Consider the following 14,149-nt stretch of genomic DNA (forward strand, 5'->3'; position numbering starts at 1 on the left):
AAATGCACTCTAACCCTACCCCTACCCCTTACACTAACCCTAAGGAATTCTAACCAAAACTCTAACCCTAAATGTGCTCGATTCTAACCCAAACACTTAATCGACAATTTCAACACTATCCCTAACCCTAAATGCACTCGACTCTAACCCAAAAGCCATTCCTGACCCTAAGCCTAACCCTAAACCTCGATTCTACCAACACAAACCTTAACCCTAATCCTAACCCTACTCCTACCCCTACCCCTAAATGCCACTCTAAGCCGTACCCTAACGAAAAGCAGAACACTAAAAATGCGCCTGATTCTAACCCTAACCGTAAGGCTAAGCCTAACCTTAAGCCTAACCCTCGATGCAACGAAAGCGAACGCTAAACCTAAGTCTAATCCTAGCACTATCCTTAAATGCTCTCGATTTTAACCCTGACCCTCAACCTAACCCTAACCCTAACCCCTAACCCTAAATGCACTGAATTCTAATCATCACTCTATCCCTAAATGTGCCTGATTCTAACGCTATAACTAAATCATCAATTTCAACACGAACCCTAAGCCCAAATGCTCTGAATTATGACCCAAAATGCTCTCCTGACCCTAAGCCTAACCCAAAACCTCGATTCTACCAACACAAACCCTAACCCGAATCCTAACCCAACTCCTCCCCCTACCCCTAAATGCACTCAAACCCTGACCCCTAACCCCAACCCTACGCTAAAAATGCTCCTGATTCTAACCCTAATCCTAACCCTAACCCTCACCCTAACACTGACCCTCGATTCGACGAAAGCTAACCCTATACCTAACTCTAACCCCTAACACTATCCTTAAATGCACTCGATTCTAACCCTCACCCTAAACATAAACCTAACCCTATCCCTAATGCTAACCTAAATGCACTGGATTCTAACCATAACTCTAACCCTAATGTGCTCGATTATAACCCTAACACTAAATCGTCAATCTCAACACTAAGCCTAACCCCAAATGCACTCGACTCTAACCCAAAAGGCAATCCTCACCCTACGCCTAACCGTAAACTTCGATTCTACCAACACAAACCCTAACCCTAATCCTAACCCTACCCCTACCCCTACCCCTAAATGCACTTCTAACCCTACCCCTACCACTTACACTACCGCTAACCCTAACGAATTCTAACCAAAACTCTAACCCTAAATGTGCTCGATTCTAACCAAACACTAAATCGTCAATTTCAACACTATCCCTAACGCTAAATGCACTCGACTCTAACCCAAAATCCATTCCTGACCCTAAGCCTAACCCTAAACCTCGATTCTACCAACACAAACCTTAACCCTAATACTAACCCTACTCCTACGCCTACCCCTAAATGCACTCTGAGCCATACCCTGATGAAAAAGCAGACACTAAAAATGTGCCTGATTCTAACCCTAACCCTAACCCTAAGGCCTGTCCTTAAGCCTAACCCTCGATTCTACGAAAGCGAACGCTAAACCTAACTCTAACCCTAGCACTATCCTTAAATGCTCTCGATTTTAACCCTGACCCTCAACCTAACCCTAACCCTAACGCTAACCCTAAATGCACTGAATTCTAAGCATAACTCTAACCCTAAATGTGCTCGATTCAAACCTTAACACTAAATCGTCAATTTGAACACTAACGCAAAGCCTAAATACACTCGATTCTGATCCAAAATGCAATCCTGACCCTCCTGACCCTAAGCCTAAACCTAATCCTCGATTCTGCCAACACAAACCTTAACACTTATTCTAACCCTATACCATCCACTAGCCCTAAAAGCACCTTTAAACCCTAACCCCTCACCCTAACGCTAACACTAAAACTGTGCTTGATTCTAACCCTAACCTCACACTAAGCCTAACCCCAAGCCTAACCCTCGATTCTACGAAAGCTAACCCTAAACCTAACTCTAAACCTAGCACTATCCTTAAATGCTCTCGATTCTAACCCTGACCCTAAACCTAACCTTAACCCTAATCCTAACCCTAAATGCACTGAATTCTAATCAAAATTCTATCCCTAAATGTGCCTGATTCTAACGCTATAACTAAATCATCAATTTCAACACTAACCCTAAGCCCAAATGCTCTGAATTATGACCCAAAATGCTCTCCTGACCCTAAGCCTAACCCAAAACCTCGATTCTACCAACACAAACCCTAACCCGAATTCCTAACCCAACTCCTCCCCTACCCCTAAATGCACTCAAACCCTGACCCTAACCCAACCCTAACGCTAAATATGCTCCTGATTCTAACCCTAATACTAACCCTAACCCTCACCCTAACACTGACCCTCGATTCTACGAAAGCTAACCCTATACCTAACTCTAACCCTAACACTATCCTTAAATGCACTCGATTCTAACCCTCACCCTGAACATAACCCTAACACTAACCCTAATCCTAACCCTAAATGCACTGGATTCTAACCATAACTCTAACCCTAAATGTGACTCGATTCAAACCCTAACACTAATCGTCAATTTGAACACTAACGCCAAAGCCCAAATACACTCGATTCTGATCCAAAATGCAATCCTCACCCTAAGCCTAACCCTAAACCTCGATTCTACCAACACAAACCTTAACACCTATCCAAACCCTATCCCATCCACTAGCCCTAAAAGCACTTTAACCCTAACCCTCACCCTAACGCTAACAGTAAAACTGTGCTTGATTCTAACCCTAACCCTCACCCGAAGCCTAACCTCAAGCCTAACCCTCGATTCTACGAAAGCTAACCCTCAACCTAAGTGTAACCCTAGCACTATCTTTAAATGCTCTCGATTCTAACCCTGACCCTAAACCTAACCCCTAACCCTAACCCTAACCCTAAATGCACTGAATTCTAATCATAACTCTATCCCTAAATGTGCCTGATTCTAACGCTGTAACTAAATAATCAATTTCAACACGAACCCTAAGCCTAAATGCTCTGAATTATGACCCAAAATGCTCTGCTGACCCTAAGCCTAACCCAAAACCTCGATTTTACCAACACAAACCCTGAACCTAATCCTAACCCAACTCCTCCCCTACCCCTAAATGCACTCAAACCCTGACCCTAACCCCAACTCTAACGCTAAAAATGCTCCTGATTCTAACACTAATCCTAACCCTAACCCTCACCCTAACACTGACCCTCGATTCTACGAAAGCTAACCCTATACCTAACTCTAACCCTAACACTATCCTTAAATGCTCTCGATTCCTCATCCTGACCCTAATAACCTTAACCCCTAACCCTAAGCTTAAATATAGTGGATTCTAACCATAACTCTAACCCTAATGTGCTCCATTCTAAGTCTAACACTAAATCGTCAATCTCAGACCACGAACCCTAACTCTAAATGCACTCAGTTGTAACCCAAAAGGCAATCCTCACCCTACGCCTACCCGTAAATTTCGATTCTACCAACACAAACCCTAACCCTAATCCTAACCCTACCCCTACCCCTACCCCTAAATGCACTCTAACCCTACCCCTACCCCTTACACTAACCCTAAGGAATTCTAACCAAAACTCTAACCCTAAATGTGCTCGATTCTAACCCAAACACTTAATCGACAATTTCAACACTATCCCTAACCCTAAATGCACTCGACTCTAACCCAAAAGCCATTCCTGACCCTAAGCCTAACCCTAAACCTCGATTCTACCAACACAAACCTTAACCCTAATCCTAACCCTACTCCTACCCCTACCCCTAAATGCACTCTAAGCCGTACCCTAACGAAAAGCAGAACACTAAAAATGCGCCTGATTCTAACCCTAACCGTAAGGCTAAGCCTAACCTTAAGCCTAACCCTCGATGCAACGAAAGCGAACGCTAAACCTAAGTCTAATCCTAGCACTATCCTTAAATGCTCTCGATTTTAACCCTGACCCTCAACCTAACCCTAACCCTAACCCTAACCCTAAATGCACTGAATTCTAATCATCACTCTATCCCTAAATGTGCCTGATTCTAACGCTATAACTAAATCATCAATTTCAACACGAACCCTAAGCCCAAATGCTCTGAATTATGACCCAAAATGCTCTCCTGACCCTAAGCCTAACCCAAAACCTCGATTCTACCAACACAAACCCTAACCCGAATCCTAACCCAACTCCTCCCCTACCCCTAAATGCACTCAAACCCTGACCCTAACCCCAACCCTAACGCTAAAAATGCTCCTGATTCTAACCCTAATCCTAACCCTAACCCTCACCCTAACACTGACCCTCGATTCGACGAAAGCTAACCCTATACCTAACTCTAACCCTAACACTATCCTTAAATGCACTCGATTCTAACCCTCACCCTAAACATAAACCTAACCCTATCCCTAATGCTAACCCTAAATGCACTGGATTCTAACCATAACTCTAACCCTAATGTGCTCGATTATAACCCTAACACTAAATCGTCAATCTCAACACTAAGCCTAACCCCAAATGCACTCGACTCTAACCCTAAAGGCAATCCTGACCCTAAGCCTAACCCTAAACCTCGATTCTACCAACACAAATCCTAACCCTAATTCCAACCCTACTCCTATCCCTACCTCTATATGCACTCTAACCCTAACCCTGACCCAACCCCTAACACTAAAAATGCGCTTGATTCTATCCCTAACCCTAACCCTAACCCTAACCCTCAATTCTACGAAACCTAACCCTAAACCTAACTCTAACATTAACACTATGCTGAAATGCTCTCGATTCTAATCCTGACCGTAATAACCCTAACCCTAACCCTAAGCTTAAATATAGTGGATTCTAACCGTAACTCTAACCCTAATGTGCTCCATTCTAAGTCTAACACTAAATCGTCAATCTCAACACTAACCCTAACTCTAAATGCACTCAGTTGAAACCCAAAAGGCAATCCTCACCCTACGCCTAACCGTAAACTTCGATTCTACCAACACAAACCCTAACCCTAATCCTAACCCTACCCCTACCCCTACCCCTAAATGCACTCTAACCCTACCCCTACCCCTTACACTACCGCTAACCCTAACGAATTCTAACCAAAACTCTAACCCTAAATGTGCTCGATTCTAACCAAACACTAAATCGTCAATTTCAACACTATCCCTAACCCTAAATGCACTCGACTCTAACCCAAAATCCATTCCTGACCCTAAGCCTAACCCTAAACCTCGATTCTACCAACACAAACCTTAACCCTAATACTAACCCTACTCCTACGCCTACCCCTAAATGCACTCTGAGCCATACCCTGATGAAAAGCAGACCACTAAAAATGTGCCTGATTCTAACCCTAACCCTAACCTTAAGCCTAACCTTAAGCCTAACCCTCGATTCTACGAAAGCGAACGCTAAACCTAACTCTAACCCTAGCACTATCCTTAAATGCTCTCGATTTTAACCCTGACCCTCAACCTAACCCTAACCCTAACGCTAACCCTAAATGCACTGAATTCTAAGCATAACTCTAACCCTAAATGTGCTCGATTCAAACCTTAACACTAAATCGTCAATTTGAACACTAACGCAAAGCCTAAATACACTCGATTCTGATCCAAAATGCAATCCTGACCCTAAGCCTAAACCTAAACCTCGATTCTGCCAACACAAACCTTAACACTTATTCTAACCCTATACCATCCACTAGCCCTAAAAGCACTTTAACCCTAACCCTCACCCTAACGCTAACACTAAAACTGTGCTTGATTCTAACCCTAACCTCACACTAAGCCTAACCCCAAGCCTAACCCTCGATTCTACGAAAGCTAACCCTAAACCTAACTCTAAACCTAGCACTACCCTTACATGCTCTCGATTCTAACCCTGACCCTAAACCTAACCCTAACCCTAATCCTAACCCTAAATGCACTGAATTCTAATCATAACTCTATCCCTAAATGTGCCTGATTCTAACGCTATAACTAAATAATCAATTTCAACACGAACCCTAAGCCCAAATGCTCTGAATTATGACCCAAAATGCTCTCCTGACCCTAAGCCTAACCCAAAACCTCGATTCTACCAACACAAACCCTAACCCGAATCCTAACCTGTAACGGGACGAGTTAGAGCCGACCCCTATCCATTTTCAGGACGCCACACTGAGAGCCTGCCTAGATAACCTAGGGGCTTGTCAGTAGGGGTGGAACTAGAAGGATTCAGGAGGAAGGGTCTCGTCCTTGTTTGCAACGTGGCAGTTCTTTGTCCTGTCTCCGGATGTCCAGTGGAGAAGACACCCATATAAGGAAAGGTGATAGGTGATAGGTCCTACGTAGGGCTTAGGAATGTACTTAGGAATGTACGTAGGTAAAACTATAAATGCATGTGATTTAGAGGAATAAAACGGAGTCTTCACCATCTTTGTCTCCCGCCCCATTCATTACTCACGAGATCAAGGCCTCTTGCTGGACAAGAGCCTTGGGTCGGGGTTAGGGGTTCCTGTAAGTGGTCTAGGGGACCCCAACATTCTGGCGCCCATTTCGCGGGGTGGAAAAAGAAGAAAAGAAAAAATCCACGGAACACAGCACAGGGCCAAAAGCGTAGTCCTTTAGCGGGGAAAAGACGTACCTGTGTGCCCTGGGGTGCCTCAGACTGACCAATCTGAGAAGAATTTGGTGCACTCAGCCTCAGGAAGAAAAAGGAAAAAGACGACACCAGTCTCGTGAGTAACCTGCTTCGGGAGCAGTGAAGTAAGACTAATCTTACTATGGGGCTAGTTGAATCAGTAGAGACGGCCGATAGAGAAACTTTTGTTAAGAAAATTTACAGATCAGCTAAGACACAGGGGGTCGTCATTCAAAGTAAAGTGATCAGGGAGTTCTTAAACGAAGTAGAAAGAATTTGTCCCTGGACAAAGCAGAGACCTCCGGTCTCTATAAGCTCGTGGAAAGTTGTAGGGGAACAGTTAACTAGCTATGACTCGGAAAATCCTGGGGATCTGGAGCTAACAAGTTTCTTTATGTATAATATAGTAAAAGCAGCCCTTCAGGCTGTGGATGGCTGTTGTGATCGGCAACCCAGGCAATTCCCAGCCTCCACACAAACAACGCCTTCCATTTCACCAGATTCCTCCCCTGAACCATCCTGTCTGAGTTCTCCCAGTCCACCTTCAATTTATCCTAATTTAGGACAGCTGCAGGAGCAGAGTCAGAGGGAGGAGGAGAGAGAAAGAATGCAACAGGAGATAGATGAGCTAAAGAGTAGATTACGGGACTTAGAAGTTGAAAAGGAAAAATCAGTTAAGTTCAAAGAGGAAGTCAAAGTTCCCGCCAAACGGGAGGACCCTGAAACAAAGAAAAGAGCAAAAGTGAGTGGGAAACAAAGGGAATTGGGACAGTCTCCAGGGAGAGAGAGCGCAAGGGAAACACCTAGTGGAGCCAGCAAGTTTAAAATCACTCTTGAAGGAGATTACTTACTGTGGAAATTTGAATCTCAGAAAGTATGTTTGGAACTAAGTAAAAGAAATCAAGCCATAGGTCTAATTTGTGCAGAGGATTTCCGACAATCTTTTCTCAATTTTTGAATTTTTTTTTTATTGTCTGTGTATGTGTTCAGTCTTTACATGTTCTGTGTGCGTGTGTATGTGAGTTATTACGGTCAGCTCCATTGTAGTTGGAATTTGGAATGTTATCTCTTCTCCCTCCCCCTCATCCCTTCTCTCTGATGGCTGCAGCATCTGGGAGGAGAATGGGAGAGAGAAAGTGAGAAACTAATCTTATATTATTTATATGATTGCTAAATGCAGTTTTACACAAGAAATACAAGGAAATAATGCATGTGTAGTTTTAAAGGGGCTTTAATCAAAGCCCACTAGGAGTACAACATGGGTATGAAGTTTAAGGAAAGCATAAAAGCTTTGGAATTTATTGGAAAGTTGTTGGTAAAATTCTCTCTCTCTTTCTACATTCTAACTCTGGCCAAGTTATGAAGGTGGAGAGAAAGACAAGATGAAATTGGGGAAAAAATTTTTTCCCTCATATCAGAGAGACAGATTGAATAGCATTTTAATTATCTCATGCCTCACATAAAAGAGAAAAGTTTTTGTGTATGGGATACAACTAAAAGGTAGTTATTCTGGTCATATTTCAAGTGAAACATGTCACTCCTAATTGGATGTTCAAGACAGGTCAGAATTTATTGTATTATTTGGCACTAAGGCAAATTGAGAATGCATAAATCTGAAAATGAAAAAAGACACCTCAGAGATCAAGCCTTGAACCCCCAAGTGGAAAGGAGGGGACTGGCGCCACTGGACTTTGTTCCAGAGTCTCCCTCACTTCCACTTGCAGTTTTACAACTTTTTCTCTTTCAAAAACATTTTTGAGGAGTAGACATAGATGTGAAATTTTCTTGAGTAAAAAATTAGAATCATTGTGATTTTTATTTTACTCTGTTATCCAGAAATGGTGTTAGAGAAAGCAATTTGTAATCTGAATCTTGTTGAAACTAAAAGATGTTGGAAAAATTGTGTGTAGCCATTTATGTTACTTAAAAATTTTATCAGTCCTACTAACCTTATCTTATAATGTTTTGTAATTGCCATTTAGAAAACCAGGTATTTTCACCGTTGCCTGTTTAAGAAGTTACAGCTAAAATAATTTATCAGGTCTAAAAGTTGTAAGATTGTTAACTAAGTTTTTGAAGTTGCTGTTTTTATGCTAAACCTAAAATTGTTAATTGACTACTATGTGTGGAAAGAAGATTGTTTGGCTTATATAATTCATAAACAATGAATGTGACTTGCTCAAAAGTTGTAATAGATAAGAAAATATTTTTAATAATTGACTTTTATAAAAGGACAAGTTTAAATTTGAGAAAGAAGGATCTTAAATGGAATCTCTTATGTATGTGAGTCCTATTAATCTTCATTGCTTATTGCAACTCCATGGGAATACAAATAACTGTATTTGGCTTTAATTTGGGAGTAGTGAAATTTGCTGTTTAAGGTAAAAGCATTTCAGACCATAAATATTTTTGTTTAAGTTTGAATTTGGGTATAGTTGTCTGCATTAAATCAGTATCTGAAAGGATATGCCACAAGTTACTCAGAGGGACTGTGATCCTGCATCATGTACTGTTATCAGGTGAAATTTGTATCTGGAGAGGAAACACTGAGGGGACAATTCTAGACTCAATCTAGGATGGGATCCTCCTGGTCAGTTTCCCCATTGTGTCCTTTTATAAAGGAATATTTTCTACCTGACTATTCCTGAGTCTGGCTATAATACAGATACTGCATGATTGGAAAATTTTACTCCTATCTGAATTCAAAGAGAGTCAAAGATGTTTTATCCTATCATATTTGCTATATCACATGTCCGTATTTTTTCCTTTTATAGCAAACTTCTATGATCAATTACAAGTAGTCAGTATAACATGTGAGCCCTTTTGTGTAATCTTACTGGAAAACAATATTATTTTTATCTGAAACTGGAACATGTTCAGAAATTTATGTAAATGACTTAAGACTCACCTTAAGATGTCCCTATTGTTTTAAAGCAGTAAATTTTTTTTGTAAGCGGTCTCTTACTGTTACCAATGTGAGATTCTTTTATGCACTTTTATTAAAACATTTTGTGATATCTAGGAATTCTGGTATATCTAAGAATGTGCTTTGTTATAATACTTTGGGAATTCATATTCCTTAGGACATTTTTATACCAACTAAGTTTTAATAAATTTTAATTTTAAAAGGTTTATTTGTGCTTCAAAGTGAAAAGACAACTATCATTTTAAAAGGTTTCACCTACTTATTAACAGCTTAATTTCTAAAGTTTTTTCTTCCAGAGTGAATATAATCAGAAAAAGATAAACAAGCTGATGAAACAGCGATGAACATCTATTCAGTTATGAGATTCAACTTAGAAATCTCTTTTGTTTAAGACAATACAGCTATGCTAGTGAACACTAATAACTTATGCACTATCTTGTCTATGGTAGAAATATAAAGGAATATGAAGCAGTCTGAATGATCAGTTCTAGAGATTTGGAAAGCTAAATAAAAGCGTGATCAAAATATATAAAAAGCAGATAAGGATGTTGGGGACAAATGGGAATCATCCAAGCCCCTCCTATCCTAGATAGTTACTAAGTATGTCAAGAGAGTGTGAGGAAGTCTGACAGTATTCTCACACTTACCTCACTTCTAGTTATTTTATTCTTACTCCTTTTTGGTTCTTGTTTGTTTAATCTTTGTGCCAGATTTGTGTCTTCTAGGTTTCTTTGTCCAAGACCATCACCTATCACCCTCTGAATTGTCAAGTTCCTCATATTGGTTAAAGACACAACCCCTCCAATGTTGGGACCCTGTGAGGCAGGGTCAGCTCTACGTCCAATCTCAACAGGAAGCAGTTTCAGAAGCCGAGATCTTCATCCCTTATCCCAAAATGTGTTGGGTCCCATCAGTTTAAAGGGGGACAGGGTGAGGTGCTTGAGTGCATGTACTTGGGCCCTAGTTCTAATATTGCATTTCTCTTTATAAATCTTTCATATTTCAGGAATACCTTATAACCCCACAGGCCAAGTCATTGTTGAAAGGCCAAATCATTCCCTCAAGGTTTACTTGCAAAAACAAAAAGGGGGAATTACACAAGGCCCTCAGGCATATGAAGGAAAACAGGCCATGTGGCGTGATGCAGAAGGAATATGGCATGGTCCAGGAAAAATAATCATATGGGGAAAGGGTTATGCTTGTGTTTGCACAGGAAAAGAGAAAGAACAGTGGGTACCAGTACGCAGGCTTCGGCTGATAGAAGAGAGAGACAACGGGAAGAAAATCACAGGGCAAGAGACTGAGAGCAGCAAAGCGGAGAAAGAAGCTGGAAGAACAAATAAGAAGTCTTTGTCTACAAAATGAGGAAGTTGATTCTGTTTCTATTAGTGACTCTTGGGGTCAGAGAAAGTCCAACTCCGATCCAGGAGACAAGTGGGGATGCACATCACTGGGCGTTCATCCCGAATCCTCTGTGGGTGAGGGCCATAAGATGGGGTGAAAAGATACCAACACTAGTATTACATGGCAGTTTATCACGCATGTTTGGGGGTACAGGTTTTGAATCTATAGGTAAATCAAATAGTTCACAGCCAAGGATGAACTTTACTGGATTGATCGCAGGATTACCGCTCTGTCTTCAAAAGAAGGTTGTTGGACGATGGACTGGTACTACATGGGTTTTTAATGATATAGCAGCCGATGCGACATGGTGTGCAAATAGAACTCTGGGACATGAGACTTTAGCTTATTGAGGGGACTCTAGACTTTTTCGCCTACGGACTTGGGTCATTGAGGGACAAGATATAGATAAAAAATGAGAAATAGGTTTGAGACATAGACCATATTGTACAAAAATGAATGGGGCACAAGACATGGGACAAAAATGAGAAGTGATTTCTAGATCTGGACCACAACGTAGCAAGAGAAATGATCCTTATGTCTCCATTTATCGTAATTATTCAGGTTTTGTATCATTTGAAGATTGTCAGTCACATCAATGTCAACAGACTGTGTTATTCTTAGAGCATTATAATGAGAGTCTTACCTCATGTCACAACCTATCGCATTTTAGGCCAGATTGCTATGTCTCAGGATATCCTAGTCCTAGATATGTTACTAACAAGGGTTCTGATACAGCAGGGATTGAACGGGTGATTGCCGCTATTGGGGGGCAGACAGTACAAAGTTTTGTAGGACCATTTATTATTGTAAGACCAAACGGTAAAATAATTACAAACCATATTAGTCTTACAGCGCGAGTGTGTTTAGGATCATCTCATGCCTTTATGTGGGATCGTGCAAGTCAGTCTACACTCATGCCACATATGAATATGACAGGGATACTCAATTTAACTTGTCTGAATTGTTTGAAACATGAATGTGTAGGTCCACAATTTGATAAAGGAAGGCTTTACATCATTACTAGGCCAAAGTATACACCCACAGTAGTGAAAACACAAGGATGGTATCGCACTCCGGCTGACAATATTATGTCAGTATTAGATCAAAAGATAACAAGTATGATGCGATTCAAAAGATGTATCTCATGTGTAGTGTTAGGTATAACCTTATTAGTTGAACTAATTGTTAGTTGTACTGCTCTCGCAATGTCTGTTTCTAACACACAGAATAGTGTCCAGGAAGCAAATGCTCTTCATGATCTCATGCGCAATGTCTCAGAAGGATTTCAACGTCAGGCTCAAATGGATAAGGAATTTTACAATGCTATTCGTGCTTTACAGAAAGCAGTACTGTTCTTGGGACATGAAGTTGCATATCTAGAATTACAATCAAAGTTGCAATGTGATTATAGGTACAATACTTTTTGTCTTACTCCAAAACAATATGATGCAATTGAAATGGCATGGGAAAAGATTCGGGCTCAATTACAAGGTGTAATCAGTGATAATATGACCTTAGAGCTCCAACAATTGATTCAATTGGCTGAAAATATCAATCAGGCTTCCCATGAAGACCTACTTCCACATAAAACTGCTCAAAATATCTTAGATTTTTTCCAACATACTGATCCCTGGCACTCACTAAAAACTTGGCTAATTTCATTACGATCAGGAGTACTAACATTGCTTATATTAGTTGCTATTATACCAATATTATTAAAATGCATATTGTTAACAATCCATAATTCCCTCTTCTCCACTAAACATACCGTGTTGGCTATGAAAGAACAACTGTACCAAAACAAAAAGAGGGAGTTGTAACGGGACGAGTTAGAGCCGACCCCTATCCATTTTAAGGACGCCACACTGAGAGCCTGCCTAGATAACCTAGGGGATTGTCAGTAGGGGTGGAACTAGATGGATTCAGGAGGAAGGGTCTCGTCCTTGTTTGCAACGTGGCAGTTCTTTGTCCTGTCTCCGGATGTCCAGTGGAGAAGACACCCATATAAGGAAAGGTGATAGGTGATAGGTCCTACGTAGGGCTTAGGAATGTACTTAGGAATGTACGTAGGTAAAACTATAAATGCATGTGATTTAGAGGAATAAAACGGAGTCTTCACCATCTTTGTCTCCCGCCCCATTCATTACTCACGAGATCAAGGCCTCTTGCTGGACAAGAGCCTTGGGTCGGGGTTAGGGGTTCCTGTAAGTGGTCTAGGGGACCCCAACACTAACCCAACTCCTCCCCTACCCCAAAATGCACTCAAACCCTGACCCTAACCCCAACCCTAACGCTAAAAATGCTCCTGATTCTAACCCTAATCCTAACCCTAACCCTCACCCTAACACTGACCCTCGATTCGACGAAAGCTAACCCTATACCTAACTCTAACCCTAACACTATCCTTAAATGCACTCGATTCTAACCCTCACCCTAAACATAAACCTAACCCTATCCCTAATGCTAACCCTAAATGCACTGGATTCCAACCATAACTCTAACCCTAATGTGCTCGATTATAACCCTAACACTAAATCGTCAATCTCAACACTAACCCTAACCTTATATGCACTCGATTCTAACCCAAAAGGCAATCCTGACCCTAAGCCTAACCCTAAACCTCGATTCTACCAACACAAACCTTAACACCTATCCTCACCCTATCCCATCCACTAGCCCTAAAAGCACTTTAACCCTAACCCTCACCCTAACGCTAACACTAAAACTGTGCTTGATTCGAACCCTAACCTCACACTAAGCCTAACCCCAAGCCTAACCCTCGGTTCTACGAAAGCTAACCCTAAACCTAAGTCTAACCCTAGCCCTATCCTTAAATGCTCTCGATTCTAACCCTGACCCTAAACCTAATCCTAACCCTAACCCTAACCCTAAATGCACTGAATTCTAATCAAAATTCTATCCCTAAATGTGCCTGATTCTAACGCTATAACTAAACAATCAATTTCAACACGAACCCTAAGCCCAAATGCTCTGAATTATGACCCAAAATGCTCTCCTGACCCTAAGCCTAACCCAAAATCTCGATTCTACCAACACAAACCCTAACCCGAATCCTAATCGAACTCCTCCCCTACCCCTAAATGTACTCAAACCCTGACCCTGACCCCAACCCTAACGCTAAAAATGCTCCTGATTCTAACCCTAATCCTAACCCTAACCCTCACCCTAACACTGACCCTCGATTCGACGAAAGCTAACCCTATACCTAACTCTAACCCTAACACTATCCTTAAATGCACTCGATTCTAAC

The 14,149-nt window shown here is 41.3% G+C and overlaps 1 long non-coding RNA gene across 1 annotated transcript; it reads left to right on the plus strand.

Moving 5' to 3' along the window:
• The first annotated feature begins 6,135 nt into the window (after positions 1 to 6,135).
• On the plus strand, positions 6,136 to 12,999 carry LOC140517036 (uncharacterized). Its single transcript, XR_011971444.1, has 2 exons — positions 6,136 to 6,673; positions 10,688 to 12,999. It is a non-coding gene; the product is annotated as an uncharacterized lncRNA (long non-coding RNA).
• Positions 13,000 to 14,149: the final 1,150 nt, after the last annotated feature.

Source organism: Notamacropus eugenii, unplaced genomic scaffold (assembly GCF_028372415.1).
Source record: "Notamacropus eugenii isolate mMacEug1 unplaced genomic scaffold, mMacEug1.pri_v2 scaffold_198, whole genome shotgun sequence".
NCBI classification, from domain to species: domain Eukaryota; kingdom Metazoa; phylum Chordata; class Mammalia; order Diprotodontia; family Macropodidae; genus Notamacropus; species Notamacropus eugenii.